Consider the following 13,574-nt stretch of genomic DNA (forward strand, 5'->3'; position numbering starts at 1 on the left):
AGTGGGGAGTCTGCTTCTCCCTCTCCCTCTGCTGCTCCCTTTGCTTGTGCTCTCTCTCTCTCTCTCTCAAATGAATAAATAAAATCTTAAAAAAGGGAAATATCCATATAGATACGGAGACAGACATACAGATGCACCCACCCTTATGTGGCTATGCAGCTGTAAAGATACACCTACGCACGCTCCCATGCATGCCTACACCTGCATATGTCCCTAGACACACACCCGCGCGTGGACCTGCAGCAAACACACGTGTGGCCACTCAGCCATGAGGCTAGCTCTCTGCACGCCCCCATATACACCTACCCACACAGCTCCTCGTCCGTACGTAGGTACCCACACACATCCCCATGCACACGCCTGCAACTATGCTCGCAGACACACCAGTGGACATGTGGCTAGCACACATGCAGGTGCACGCACAAGGCATGACATTTGCACACAGGCATGCCTGCCCATAGGCAGAGCTGGAAGTCCCCCTCCCCCTCCCAGCTAAGCATGCAGAGAAGCGTGTGCGCACACCCAGCTAGATGCTCTCACTTACGCCGGCAGGGAAACACACAAATGGACACAAACACTTTGACGTGTTTCTTTTTTTTTTTTTTTTTAAATTTTTAAAGGTTTTATTTATTTATTTGACAGACAGAGATCACAAATAGGCAGAGAGGCAGGCAGAGAGAGAGAGGAGGAAGCAGGCTCCTTGGTGAGCAGAGAGCCCGATGCGGGGCTCGATCCCAGGACCCTGGGATCATGACCTGAGCCGAAGGCAGAGGCTTTAACCCACCGAGCCACCCAGGCGCCCCCTTTGACGTGTTTCTAAAGGCACCCACTCCCAGGTGCGCAGAACGCCCACTCCCCAGGCAAGCGCTCGCAGGTGCTCACTCAAGCAGGTGATCCAATTTAAACCGAAAAGGGAAAAACGGACTTGAAAATTAGAGGGGGGCGGGGAGTAAAAAGTCCTTCAGAAAGTGTAAAGCTAATAAGCTGGTAGTGGAGAGCCGGCCGCCTTCACGATATCAATAACTCAGTATTGGGTTTCCAAGAAGACATCACATAATTTTTCAATGAGAAATCCATGAGGCCGAGAGATGCCGTTGTGGTGTGAATTACAATGCGCAGGGCTCGTCAGCCGCCCCCGTCAGCACTTTCTCGGCCGCCTGCACGCGCGGGGAGTGCTGCGGCTGCAGCCCAGGACAGTGATCGTTGCTATTATTTCTCTGTTTCAGAACCCGGGAAGCCAGTGCGTCCCTTGCTCCGCCGGCCCCTCTTCCCGTGCTGCCCAGATCGAGTAGTTTTCCCGCCTGGTGTTTTCTCCAGCGGCTTTAAAATGCTCTTTGCATCCCCTCCCCTGTCCTGGAGCCCTCATTCTGGGCATGACTGGCCCCTGGGGCTTGGGGACCAGGGTCAGGATGTGTGGAGTCAGAGTGTGGGATGCTGGAGCCCGTCTCGGGTGTTGTGCAATGCAGAAAACTGTGTTTTCTCGTTTCTATCAGCGGGACCCGGGATTTTGATTAGCAGAGCCGGCTTACTGGGCAGTGATTTCTTCGAGGATGCCTTCAGGGCGGGATTTCAGTTTAAGGAGTAGGGCAGGGTCCGTGGGAGGGGCTCTGGGTGGAGGGTGGAGGCATCTTTTTTGAGCAGGGAGCATATTACGAGGAATTGAGTGGCTGTGGAGAAGGCACTGAGCAGACAGGACACTAGGAGTAGGGAAAGGGGGCCATGGGGCGGAGATTTGACTGACCCAGGGGCCTCTCCTCTGTATTTCTGTGACGCCCTGGACTCAGTCCACTGTGGAGCTTATTGTAATGGGGCTCAAAGTCTAGAACCGCCCCCTGTTACTAACCAGCATGACTCTTGGGGGTTGTTGGACCCCCAGAGTCTGGGTTCAAATCCTGGCTCTTCCATTGCTGATTGTGAAGTCTCAGGTAGGTTGTTTAATCTTTTTGTGCCTCCGTACCCATTTCATAGGGTTAGTCCCTTCTCCCACACTTCACTGGGGTGGTGACCAGGAACACCTGGCCTGAGCATCAGGAGAAGGCCACATCCTTCCCTGGCAGCCACCCTAGCCTGTCCACCAGTGGGATACCAGCTCCACATGCAGTTTTGTGTCCCTAGGCCACTGCCAGGGCTGTTCCCTCTTCCTAGAACTCCTTTCTTACCTGGACATGCTTTTACGGGAGGCTCGGGGCCTGGGCTCAGATGTCACCTCCTTTCCCCGAGCATCCTGAAGCAGGTGCCAGGACCTCAAACACATCTTTGCCACTCCTGGGCCACACCATGGTATGATTACTCATTCATTGCTTTCAGCCCAGTGGGGCTTGGGATGACCAGTGAACCCTTCTGGCTTCGCTCCAGAGTTTTCAGCAGGAGACAGAATCCTATGCCCTCCATATCATCCTCCCATTCTTAGATTCCATGTGTCCTTCATCAAGGGAACACGAGCCGGTTCTGCCTGCTGGGTTACTCAGTGCTAATCACATGCCTTTCATGGCACAGGGCTTTCCAGGGTGTGTGTACTGGACAGAGTGGGTGAGGAGTGCTGGACCCTTGTTCTGTGGGAGAGCCAGGAAGAAAAGGTCCTGAGGCCGTGGGGCCTTGGGAGGGAGAGGAGGGGGTGCTGGCCTGTAGTTTGACAGGAGCTCAGGCTCCACACAGGCAGCTTTTGGCCTAGCAACTGCATGGAGACCTCAGTTCTGTTCTGGTCTGAAGCTACCTTCAGTTGTTACTTCCTTTCCCTGGGCATCCTAAGCAGGTATCACCTCTGTCTCTGGGGTCCCCTCTTCCTTATATTCTTCAGTGACACTCGAGTACCATATTGTAGTATGGGGGAGCCTTGGTTTCCAGACTTCTACTTTCCACAGACCATTAGGATTAAACACACAAACAGAACACACATGGGAGATTGACATAGTTGGCCATGTGGTTTCTAAGTAAAAACGTTTATAAAACAACTATCCTCATTATCATGATCAGCTCATTAAAGAAAGGATATTTGAATATCCTTAGGATATTATTTTAATAGCAAAAACTAGGAAAAGGTATGATCTCAGAATAGAAGTCTCTCAAGAGGGGAGAGATAGCAATGGTATACAAATATGAGTGTCTTCTATATTGTGGGGAAGAGGTTAGAGCAAAAGGGAAATAGGTGAAGTATTTTATAGACAAACATCAAATGCCCCAACATAGAACTTATGGAGAAAGAAATTTTCAGTGGTTGCAGAAACAAGGATGATAATGAATGAAAATGATGATGATGGTGATGGTGGTGATGGTGGTGATGGTGGTGATGATGGTGATGGTGGTGATGGTGGTGATGGTGATGATGGTGAAGGTGATGATGGTGATAGTGATAGTGATGGTGATGGTGTGGTCGTGATGGTGATGGTGGTGATGATGGTGATGATGGTGATGGTGGTGATGATGGTGATGGTGATGGTGATGGTGATGGTGGTGATGATGGTGATGGTGGTGGTGATGGTGATGATGATAGTGATGGTGATGGTGGTGGTGATGGTGATGATGATGGTGGTGATGATGGTGGTGATGACAATGGTGTTGGTGATCATGGTGATGATGCTAATGATGGTAATGATGGGTGATTATGATGATGATAATAGTAAAGAAATGCAGATTTAGTATTTTGTTGTCCTGTGAGACATTCCCCTTTATTCACAGTAGCTTTGTGCAAATTCTATCCTCTCTGAGGTCCATTGGCGGTAAGAGCTGGCAGAGTGGGCCAGGACATTCTGAAGGCAGCCCAGGCATTTGCCCTCTGGTTGGAGATATTGGGTTGGGGAGGGGAGATGGCTGGGTGCATTAGGCATGGGAGTGGCCCAAGAAGGAGTTCACACTTTTTGCCTTGTGCCCAGGGCAGGGATGGTGTCCTCTCAGGGTCTTCAGAAACCCAGTTCAGCTTGCAGGGAGCTCAGATGCTGTCAGCACCGCAGGCATGTGTGCCCTGTCCATGGTGCCCGTCTTTCCTGTTCTCCTCACCCTCCAGGGCCCTGGCATCCACCAGGGCCGGCTTTGCTGACTATTCTACGTCAGGGGAGGCAGCTCTTCCTTTATGTGTTGGTTTTCATGGGAGATTGTATTTGCGGGAAGAGTTGAACCAAGGTTTCCAGAATACTGCATGGTGGTGATCTGTCTGGGAGTGTCTACTTGCCCTGCCTGGCCCGGCTGGAGCTGGGGTCTGTGTGGTTACAGGGGCTGTGCCCTGCATTCCCCTGGGAGCACCCTTCCCGTGGTCGGTGACGTGAACTTCATTCCCCAGAGTGTGCACTGCACCCGTCCTGGGTCTGCGTCTGCTCTGTAAACCCCAACTGCTGGCCTTGGGTGCCTTCTCCAGTGGCGGGTTGGCTGTGGTCTTGACCTTGTAACTCCATGAGGAGTTCCAGAACTGGGAACAGGCATTGCAAAGCCTGAATCCCTAGGCTGACTTTGGGACATCCATTTGTTCACTGAATAAATAATTATGGACCACCTTACTCTGTGCCCAGCACTGCGCTTGTCACAAGAGGAAAGGACCTCTCCCTTCACTCTCCTGACTCAGGACCATCTAGTCTATGGGGAGAGGTAGACTATGAGGAAGAAAACAAATAAATGTATGATTAGAAATTGAAATCAGTGCCCTAAAGAAAATAAATAGGGTGCTGACCTAGAGATAAGGGCATGGGATGCCCGCTGAGACGAGGTAGGAGAGGAGGCCTTTCTGAGGAGTTGATATTGAGCTGGGACCCGAGGGACAAGGGGGCAGTGATGAGAAGAGGGTGGGTAAGAGTGTCCTAAGTGCAAGGAACAGAGAATGCAGTAAAGGCCCTGGGGCATGAAAGAACTTGAGTCGGGGGAGCCAGGGGCATGCCATTGTGGTCGGAAGGTCATAGGTAGGGAGGGGTCTGAAGCTTTAGAAAACATCTGAAGGCTGCTAAAGTCGGGTGGACCCTGGTTTCAGATGAGCCCTCAAGCTCCGTGTCTGAATTCTCACTAATGGACCAGAGTGTTAGGATGAAGGTCTGGAAGTGTAGGCTCTTAATACATCCAAGAATTACCAAACATCTCCCATGGAGCCGGTGAAGTCCTGGGCCCAGTCTCCTAGGGCGTACTCCAGACAGGAAATTACCTTAACATGAGTTAAAGTATTTCTAGATCCTGTAACTGAGAACCTTGCAAGTGTCAGTCACTTAACAGCACAGAGGCTCAGTTCCCACGTGAAGCCCAACCCGGTGTTGGCAGGCGGCTTTCCCTGCGGTGATGCAGGGAGCCAGGCCTCCCACCCAGTGGTTCCACCGTCTCTGGGCATCTTGGCAAACAGTGAAAAGAGGGCGTGGAGCACAGCGCAGGAGGTTGCTGTGGACCGGGGAGGGGTGGGGGTAAGTGTCTGTCTTTTCCGCTCACATTCCTTTGGCCAGAATTCAGTTACTTGGCCACGCCCAGTTGCAAGCTCAACCCCGGACGATCTCTACCTGGATGGCCTCCAGGTAGGGGAAGTGGGTTCTGGTGAACACGTAGCCATCTCTGCCCCAGGCCTCTTACTTTGAATGGGACTGACAGTGTGGGCCAAGGCTCTCTGCGGTGACTTCGCAGCAGCGCACCTGGGCAAGGCGCCAGGTCCCTATCCCAGCCACGCGGGATCTCTGGGAATGGGGCCCAGACATCTGCATTATGGGAAGCGCTGCAGGGGACTGCGGTGTACAACCGAGTACTCTGAGGAGAGAGCAGATTCTGGGACAGGGGTCGCACTTGGGCCACCTTTCCCATGCTCATAACAATAACAATAACAATAATAACAACAACAATAATAATGATTTACTACCAGGTGACAGGCTAGTGTGGCAGGCAGGCAGGCAGACGCTGTTCAGAAATAGCATGGTTGCACTCCTGCATTCTAGGGAAGGGGCTGCCTGCATCTCACTCGTGGGCAGCAACTTGAATGGCTCCTTGGTTCCTCACGGTTGAGACAGGTGAGGAGCTCACCTGGGCAGGTCTGGGTGGGGGAGGGCAGAGAGAAGTGGTGATGTGCTCAGCTTGGGGGAGGGGGTGGGATCTCTGAGCTTCCCAGGAAGCCACGTGTGGAAGAGAAGGGAGATGTTCCCCATAACGGAGTCAAGGGCGGGTGTGAGTGGGGGATGGGGGGCCAGAGGGAGAGAATGTCCTCTCAGCAACCATCACATCCCGCGGATTTGAAGTTGTTCCTTGTTCTGTGGCGGTCCTCCCACCCACAGACCTTTCATAGGACCCTGTGTTTAGCTGCCCATGTTCTTGTGCTGATGATGTCTTGAAGGTGGGAAGGAAGCAGGAAGTGTGCGGTAGAGTTCTTTTTGGGTTCAGGCAGGAAAAATGGAATTGTGACGAATTTAAACAGCAAAGGATTTGACGGAGGGAATATTGGGGACACCGGTGACTCTAGGACACAGGGACTTAGGAGTCACCCTTCAGCCCCTCGAGGGATCTAGCTGGCCACAGACACCCTCCTGTTCCCTCTACTCCTCCCTTTTCTTTCTTTCCCTCTGAGAAGATAATGGGCAAGAGCAGAAGGACACGGGGATGGCCAGTGTATGGCTCTCTCCTCGTCTCTGGCAGACATCACTAACTAACCTTGTGGCCCCCAGACCTTGTGGCTCCTGAGGCCCTTTCTGGTCCCCGCTCCCCGCTTCCTTACCAACAGATCACAGATGACACAGGAAACCAAACTTATATCTATTCCGGGGTTAGTAGGACACCCCCTACCAAGGCAACATATGTGTCATGTAAATGAAATTGTCATTGTCTTAGCCCAGAGGAGCCAGGATTTCATGTCCCAGAGGGGGAAGGGTCCCGGGGGCCACGGTCCTGACCCCACTGAGGTCACACCGCCATTGATTCTTGGGTGGCCCACCTATGGAAATCTGAGAGGACCATTCCAGGTGGCCATCACACTCTTCACCATCTGGGGAGGCCTGAGCTGGCCCCTACCACCCCGGCCCCAAGTCTGCTCCGCAGGCCCTGCTTACCTCTGACTTCGTAGTGGGTCCTGACCTCATGGGTTCTGTCCCACAGGCTGTATTTGCTAGCAGCATGCCCACTCCTGTTTCCAACCAGGCCCAGTGCCGCAGGGAATCACGGGGCTGGCTGGTTTGGCCAGGTCCAGAGGGAGCTGGGATCAGACCCAGCAAATGGCAGTGATGACCTTGATTGTCCTAACGTGGCCTCTGGTTGGTCCCCCCCCCCCCCCCCCCCCCCCCCCCCCCCGCCCCGTTCCTCCCCAGCCTTCCTAATTCCTGTTACATCCTTATCCCTAGACCTCTCTTTGACAATTCCCACCAATGGGCTCTTTGCGGAGGAAAAGAGAAAAAGGCAAAGAACAATCAGAAGCAGGGCGGGGGCTGAGTTTATATCCTGAGTCATCTCTTACCCGCTGTGTGGCCTTGGACAAGTTACTTCACTTCCCTGAGCTGCCCTCTGTAAAATGAGATTAACAGCCTCCTGCTGGGATGCTGGGAGGCTCGGTGACTGAAGTCTCTGGCTCAGAGGCCTGGCAGGTCTCACTGCTCCGTAGTAAAGCCTGCTGTGGTTCCTTGTTCCTCTCTCATCCTTGCTGATTGGGGCTGAGGTTTGAAGATCTGGCATGGCATGCTGGCTGGAGATTTGTACATTCTCCTTTTTCTTCCCCCCCGAGCTGCTGGAACTAAGCTTTCTCTCATCTCTTCAAGGAAGCTATGACACCAACTTTGTTTTTAGCAGAAACAAAACCCAAATAAATCAACCACAGAGGGACCAGCAGGCTAATAGAATGTTCTTAAAAGGGCATTTTATTTTGTCAAATTGCTCTAGTGCTGCTGATCTTTGCCTGCCATTATTTTTGTGTGTGTTTGCAGATTTCTGGAGGGTTTGTTTGCAGGGTGGAGAAAAGGGGCTGCCCTGACATTTGTCCCAGGCAAGGGGCTGAGGGCTTCTTTCCTGAGCACCGCTTGCTCTGACGGCCTGTGTCTGCCGACACCCATGCCCACGACACTTTCACCTGCTTCCATGTGCCGAAGGGGCCGGGGGAGCCGTGGGGGTGGATGGGGCCAGTGGGGGAAGAACCCCTGCATCCTCCGTGGGGGCCACCATTTGTGCAATGCCAGGACCCCCGTTCCCAGCCCACATTATCCAGGCTCGTTTTCTCTTCTTATTTTGTGAAAAGCCGTGTGTCAGCACAGGCGTGGCAGGTGTGCTGGCTCCCCGAGACTGCGCCTGTGCCCCAGCATGGCAAGAAAAATGCCGACTCGGAGAGAATCCGGAGTCAGGCGGCGCTTGCCTTGCCTCCGGTGCAGGAGAGGGTGGGGGGGGCGGGCGGGGGGAGGAAGTGTGGGAGGGGCCGGCGGCTGGCATCGAAGGCTACACACGGCTGACTGCCCAGCTGGCCGGGGGGCCTCCTCTGGGCTGAGGAAAGGGGACCCCATAAAGTGACTGCCAGGAGTAGAGCAGCTGGCTATCCCCCTCCCTCCATCTTGTTCCCCTTCCTCCATCCCTTCCTCCTTTTCTTTCTCCCTCCCTCCATTCCTTTTTCCCTTCCTTCCTCGTGCCCTCCCTCCTTCCTTCCTCTTTTCCTCCTCCATCTCCCCTTCTCCTCCCCTCTCCCCTCCCTCCCTCTCTCTTTACCCCATCTCCTCCCTCCCCCCTCCTCTCCCCACCCTCCCTCCCGCACCCACTAAGGACCCATGGTGCTGCTGCTCAGCTGCAGGGAGAGAGCCTCTGCCCACCTCAGCTCTGCCTGGTGGGGATCCCGGGGAATGGGGCGTGGTGTGGGTATAATCCACACACACTGAAGGTCTGGGTGGTTCTCCTGGGAGCCTTGCTGTACCTGGAGGGGCAGAGAAGGCCTTTGAAGGGTTGGGGAAATTTGCCCAGGGTCTCAGTTTTTCAGGGGGAACGGTTTTCTCAACAGAGGGAAGAAGATGTACAAAGGCTGGGAGACAGGACATGGTTTGGTGTCTGTGAGGAGGCCGGGAGGTTCAGGGAGGACTGAGCAAGCATGGGGTGGATTGAGACTCCAGGCTGACGTGGGTAATCAATAAATATTTATGCATTGCGCTCCTGCCGTGTGCCAGTCCGAGAGCTCAGTTCAGGGGAGGACAGTGAAGGTCCTGGTGAGCTATCTGCCTTCAGCAGGCTCGCTGTCTGATGGCGGGAGATAGTCAATGAATGCCCACTCAGACTTTGAAATCAGACACACTTGGGATTGAGTCCCACTTCTGCCCATGTCGGTGTGACCTCTGGCCAATTCCTTCACCCTTTCTGAGTCTCCATTTTCTCCTCTGTAAGTGAGGGATGATAGTCCCCATGATGCCCTGCGATGTTTTGGGGACCTGAATTAGCTCTTATAGGTAAAGGATCTAGCACTACGTATGGTATCTCATTTTACCTCCAGGATGACCCTGGAAGGAAGGTACTGTAATCTCCATCTTACAGACCCGGAAATAATGGCTCAGAGAGGTTAAGCCACCTGTCCAAGGTCACACAGCCTGTAAGGGTATCATAGATGGGAACTCAGGCAGTCTGACTTCTAAGCCTGAATGTTTAATAATGACCTCCCAGAAATGTAGCATATGGACTTGGAACAGGACGAATACATCAGTAAAACTGCAGTGGCCTGGCAGGAGCACGGGGGGTAAGTGCAGGGGTGATGAGCTGTGAAGGATCATGCCCTTCACAGGGGATGCTCCTTCTCTTCTGTGGCTTCTTATCATCCCTTCAGTTGTACTCTCCTAGACTGTGCGGTTGGTGGGAGAGGAGGATGGCTCTTAGTGGGGAAGCGGGGGGAAGGGGATGCAGGGAGGGGAGTGGCAACTGTGGGAGGAAGAGTCCCTAGAGCCATCAGCCCCCTTCCCCCATCTGGCTCTCTCCCTTTCTCCAGACCAACGTGTCTCAGGAACCCAGCCCTCCAGCAGAGGCCATGTGGGTTTCCGTCCTCATTACTGGGCCTTTTCTGTTCACATGGGACTTTCTTGTTCTGGGTACTCTTCCTCCCAGGAGGTTTTGGTCTTTTCAGATCAGCTCCTGTCTGGGGAACCTCTTATACTCCCTGGGCACACGTTCTGAACCTTTGCTTTGGCCTCTGCTTTCTGTTTCTCCTCTCTGCAGTCTCTATTTCCATCCCTCCTGGAGGGTGGATAGTGAGGCTTCTGAGGTCTAAGGAAGGTCTCTGGCACAGCTTTATTCCCTGGCCAGACTGCCTTAGAAGGAGCTCAGACTACAGGGTCCCTAGACAAGGGCCCCGGTCATGCCAAGGACTGACCACACGATGGCGCTCTGGGACCATCAAGCACATGTCCCCGTGTCTCCGATGGTCCTCCGGTCCCCTGTCACCAAGGGGCTGGTCTCTCCCTTAAATGTTTCAGTGGCACCGAATGGTCTGTGCTTTATCTCATCATGGTCATCCTCCCCCACTGACCTCCCCATCCTTGTCTCTGTACCTGGGCAGCTGACTTCTGGGTCTCCAGCTTACCCTGGACATTTGGGTTCTCCAACTCTGCCACTGCTGGCTGAGCTGGAAAGGAGGGGAGTGGAGAGGGAACGAGGGGAGAGGAAAGGGGGGAACAGAGGGGCTGGCAAGGGGCTTGAGACTGCAGAGATAAGGAAGGAATATCTAGAGTTACTTCGGGCTCAGCCCTCTGTGGACCCAGCCACTTGGAGCTGGGCTCAGGGAAATCTTCATGACTGGGAAACAGACCCTGCTTGTCCATCCCAGGGGACATCCAGCTGCCTGGCTTGGGGCCTCAAACCCAGGGCTCTCCTCCTGGAAGCCTGAGGGCCAGAGGTGACCCAGAAAAGGATGCCATTAGCTGCCAGGGGCCTGAGAAGGAGTGAGAAGTTCACAGGTCCCTCTGGAGGCTGAGCTCCCATAGCATAAACAGCTCAGGCCAGCCCGCAGTGGCCCTTTCTCGGGCACAACTGAAGCTGATGGAACTACTGGCTGCAAAAAGTGCGGCTTATTTCTACGGAAAAAAGAAAAATCTCAGGTGAGGCAGCCTCGAGTGAATTTCACACACGCTCAGGGAGCAGGGACAAGTTCGGGTTATAATCATATGATAACTATTTGTGGTATACTTACTACGTGCTGGGCACTGCTGGAAGCACTGGGCGTGGATTACTTTATTTGCATGGATTCCCCCCTAAGAGAGGCGACGCGAGAGGATTTCTAATGAAAATCAGGGCTGGAAAGGAGACCGACTTTGTTTTTGTGCCATAAAACCCCGGATACGTGCAGGCTGGAGATGAGCGACTTCGGATTGTCCGGGTGGAGAGAGAAAAGCCTCTCCTTTTAACTCACAGTGTACACGGGACCCACCACGGGAGCCTCTTCCGTTCCTGCCCGTTTGCTTTCTAGTGGAAGGAACAGTTCGCAGCTGGAGTCGGATCCTGATTTAATAAGGCAATAACCAGAGAAATGCATTTCGATTATTAAGCATTTGTTCATTAGGGCTCAGTCGCTCTGACCCAAATAGCTTCGCAGCCGTCATGACACATCGAAGACGTTTCTTGTTTATATATTTTGTTTATTTACCATCATGAACAAACATTATTGCATCAATTAAATGTCGATTAGGGACCCATGATTTGAATTAGATTATATCCATAGTGTCAAGTCATTTTTGCGTCTCTTTTGGAGATCTCATCCATTTCTGTTTTCATGTTAAAATACGACTCAATCCAAGTGTTAGAGGCTGTGGCTGGTTGGAGTGACAGGGTGGCTTCTGTGCTCTTGGAGACTGGGTCTTTTCTCTTTGGGTGTTTGCAGCCCGGAATCATGGGACCATGGCATTCCTTCCTCGTTGGTGACTCATGGAGGTGCCTCTTCTCCACTGTGATTCTTGGCTTTTTTGGGTGGAGGTGGATTTCTTTCTTTTTTGTTTTTTTAAAGATTTTACTTATTTATTTGTCAGAGAGAGAGAGAGAGAGAGAGAGAGAGCGAGCGAGCATACGCAGGGAGAGTGGCAGGCAGAGGCAGAGAGAGAAGCAGGCTACCCACCGAGCAGAGAGCCCAACATGGGACTCCATCCCTGGATCCCAGGATTATGACCTGAGCCGTAGGCAGCGACCTGAGCCATAGGCAGTGGCCAACTGACTGAGCCACCCAGGCGTCCCCGGGGGGGAGGTGGATTTCTTAAAACACAACGCAACATCATGCAATAACCCCACGTCACCCAACTCTTAGAGACTGATGTCCAGGGTTACATGGCCGAGCTGCCCAAATGAAACCAAGTTCTTGGGCATTGAAATCAGCAGACTGAAGCAGTTTGAAACAGACATAGTTTTCCCAGTCACTTGATTCAGAAGCACTGAGATGGCCTATCTCAACAGCTTTTAAAGAACGATTTAAGGAAAATTTGGGGAAATCTCTAAATTTATGAGGAAAAATACCTCTTAGGAAATTAGATCATCTATAACCTTCTTACCTGTTTGGGTCAGAGAAGGGAACTGAAAGAGGTATCCTGGCTGGGTTGGGCCCCCTCGGGCTTAGAATGGGACCTCCCTAGTCCCCAGAATCAGGCTTCCTTCAACTGCAATCACTGGGTTGGCTGAAGTAGGACTTCCCATGGGAATGTGGGGGTACTTAGATCTCTGGGAGTGGGGTGGAGGGAATGGTGAGACTGATGAAGACTTCTCCCCACCTGTAACCTCCAACCTAGGACAGGGGGGCCACAGAAAGGCCAGCCCTGGGGAGGCTGTGTTCAGCCTCTCCTGGGTCCATCCTACCAGGTGGTGTGCAGGATAGGGGGCCACGGGGCAGGCTGGGATGTGCTCCAGCCATGTGGAGCTGTGAGGCTCCGCTAGGCAGGCCAGCCCTGCAGCCTGGGGTTTATTCTTCGATAAAGGAGGGAGAGAAAGGCTGGAGGGTGGCAGGGGGATGAGAGACCTGTGTGGAGAGGCTGCTTGTTGAAGGTCTTCTTCTCCTCCACTTATAGCTCAGGAATTTCCAACCCTCCCTCCTCCCCCCCTTTTAAAAAAAGATTTATTTATTTATTTTAGAGGAGCAGGGGAGGGACAGAGGAGGAGGGAAAGAGAATCTTTAAGCAGACTCCCCACTGAGCATGGAGCCCAGTGCCGGGCTCCATCTGAGGACCCTGAGATCATGACATGGGCTGAAATCAGTAGTTGGCCGCTTAATCGATTGAGCCACCCAGGTGCCCCAAACTTTTTTTTTTTTTTTTAAGTAATGGAACTCTTTCACCAAATGACATCCTGTGCCAAAGTCCAATATGTAAACACTTCACACAGAGTTGAGGTGAGAGCAGGGTCTGTCGCACTTGCCCCCTTGGCCCTCCACCCCATGCACGCCCCAAGCATCTCTGCCCAAATCCTCTTGCTCTGCAAGCCCCTGCGTCAGTACATGGCCCAATCCTAGTCTCCAAGCCAGGCCCCAGCCCAGATGCGGGCGAGCTGCAGAAGGATCCCTGGGAAGGGACCTCCTCCTTCTCTGTCCTGGCTGCCCATGGATATTCTGATTCTACAGGGCTGGATTAGCCCAAGAATATCCTATTCACCAGATCCCCCAAATGATTCTAATAGAGTGTACAGCGCCAGGAGGAGGGCGTGGCACTGCTCCTGCAGGT

This window comes from Lutra lutra, chromosome 9, assembly GCF_902655055.1.
Source record: "Lutra lutra chromosome 9, mLutLut1.2, whole genome shotgun sequence".
Taxonomy (NCBI): Eukaryota; Metazoa; Chordata; class Mammalia; order Carnivora; family Mustelidae; genus Lutra; species Lutra lutra.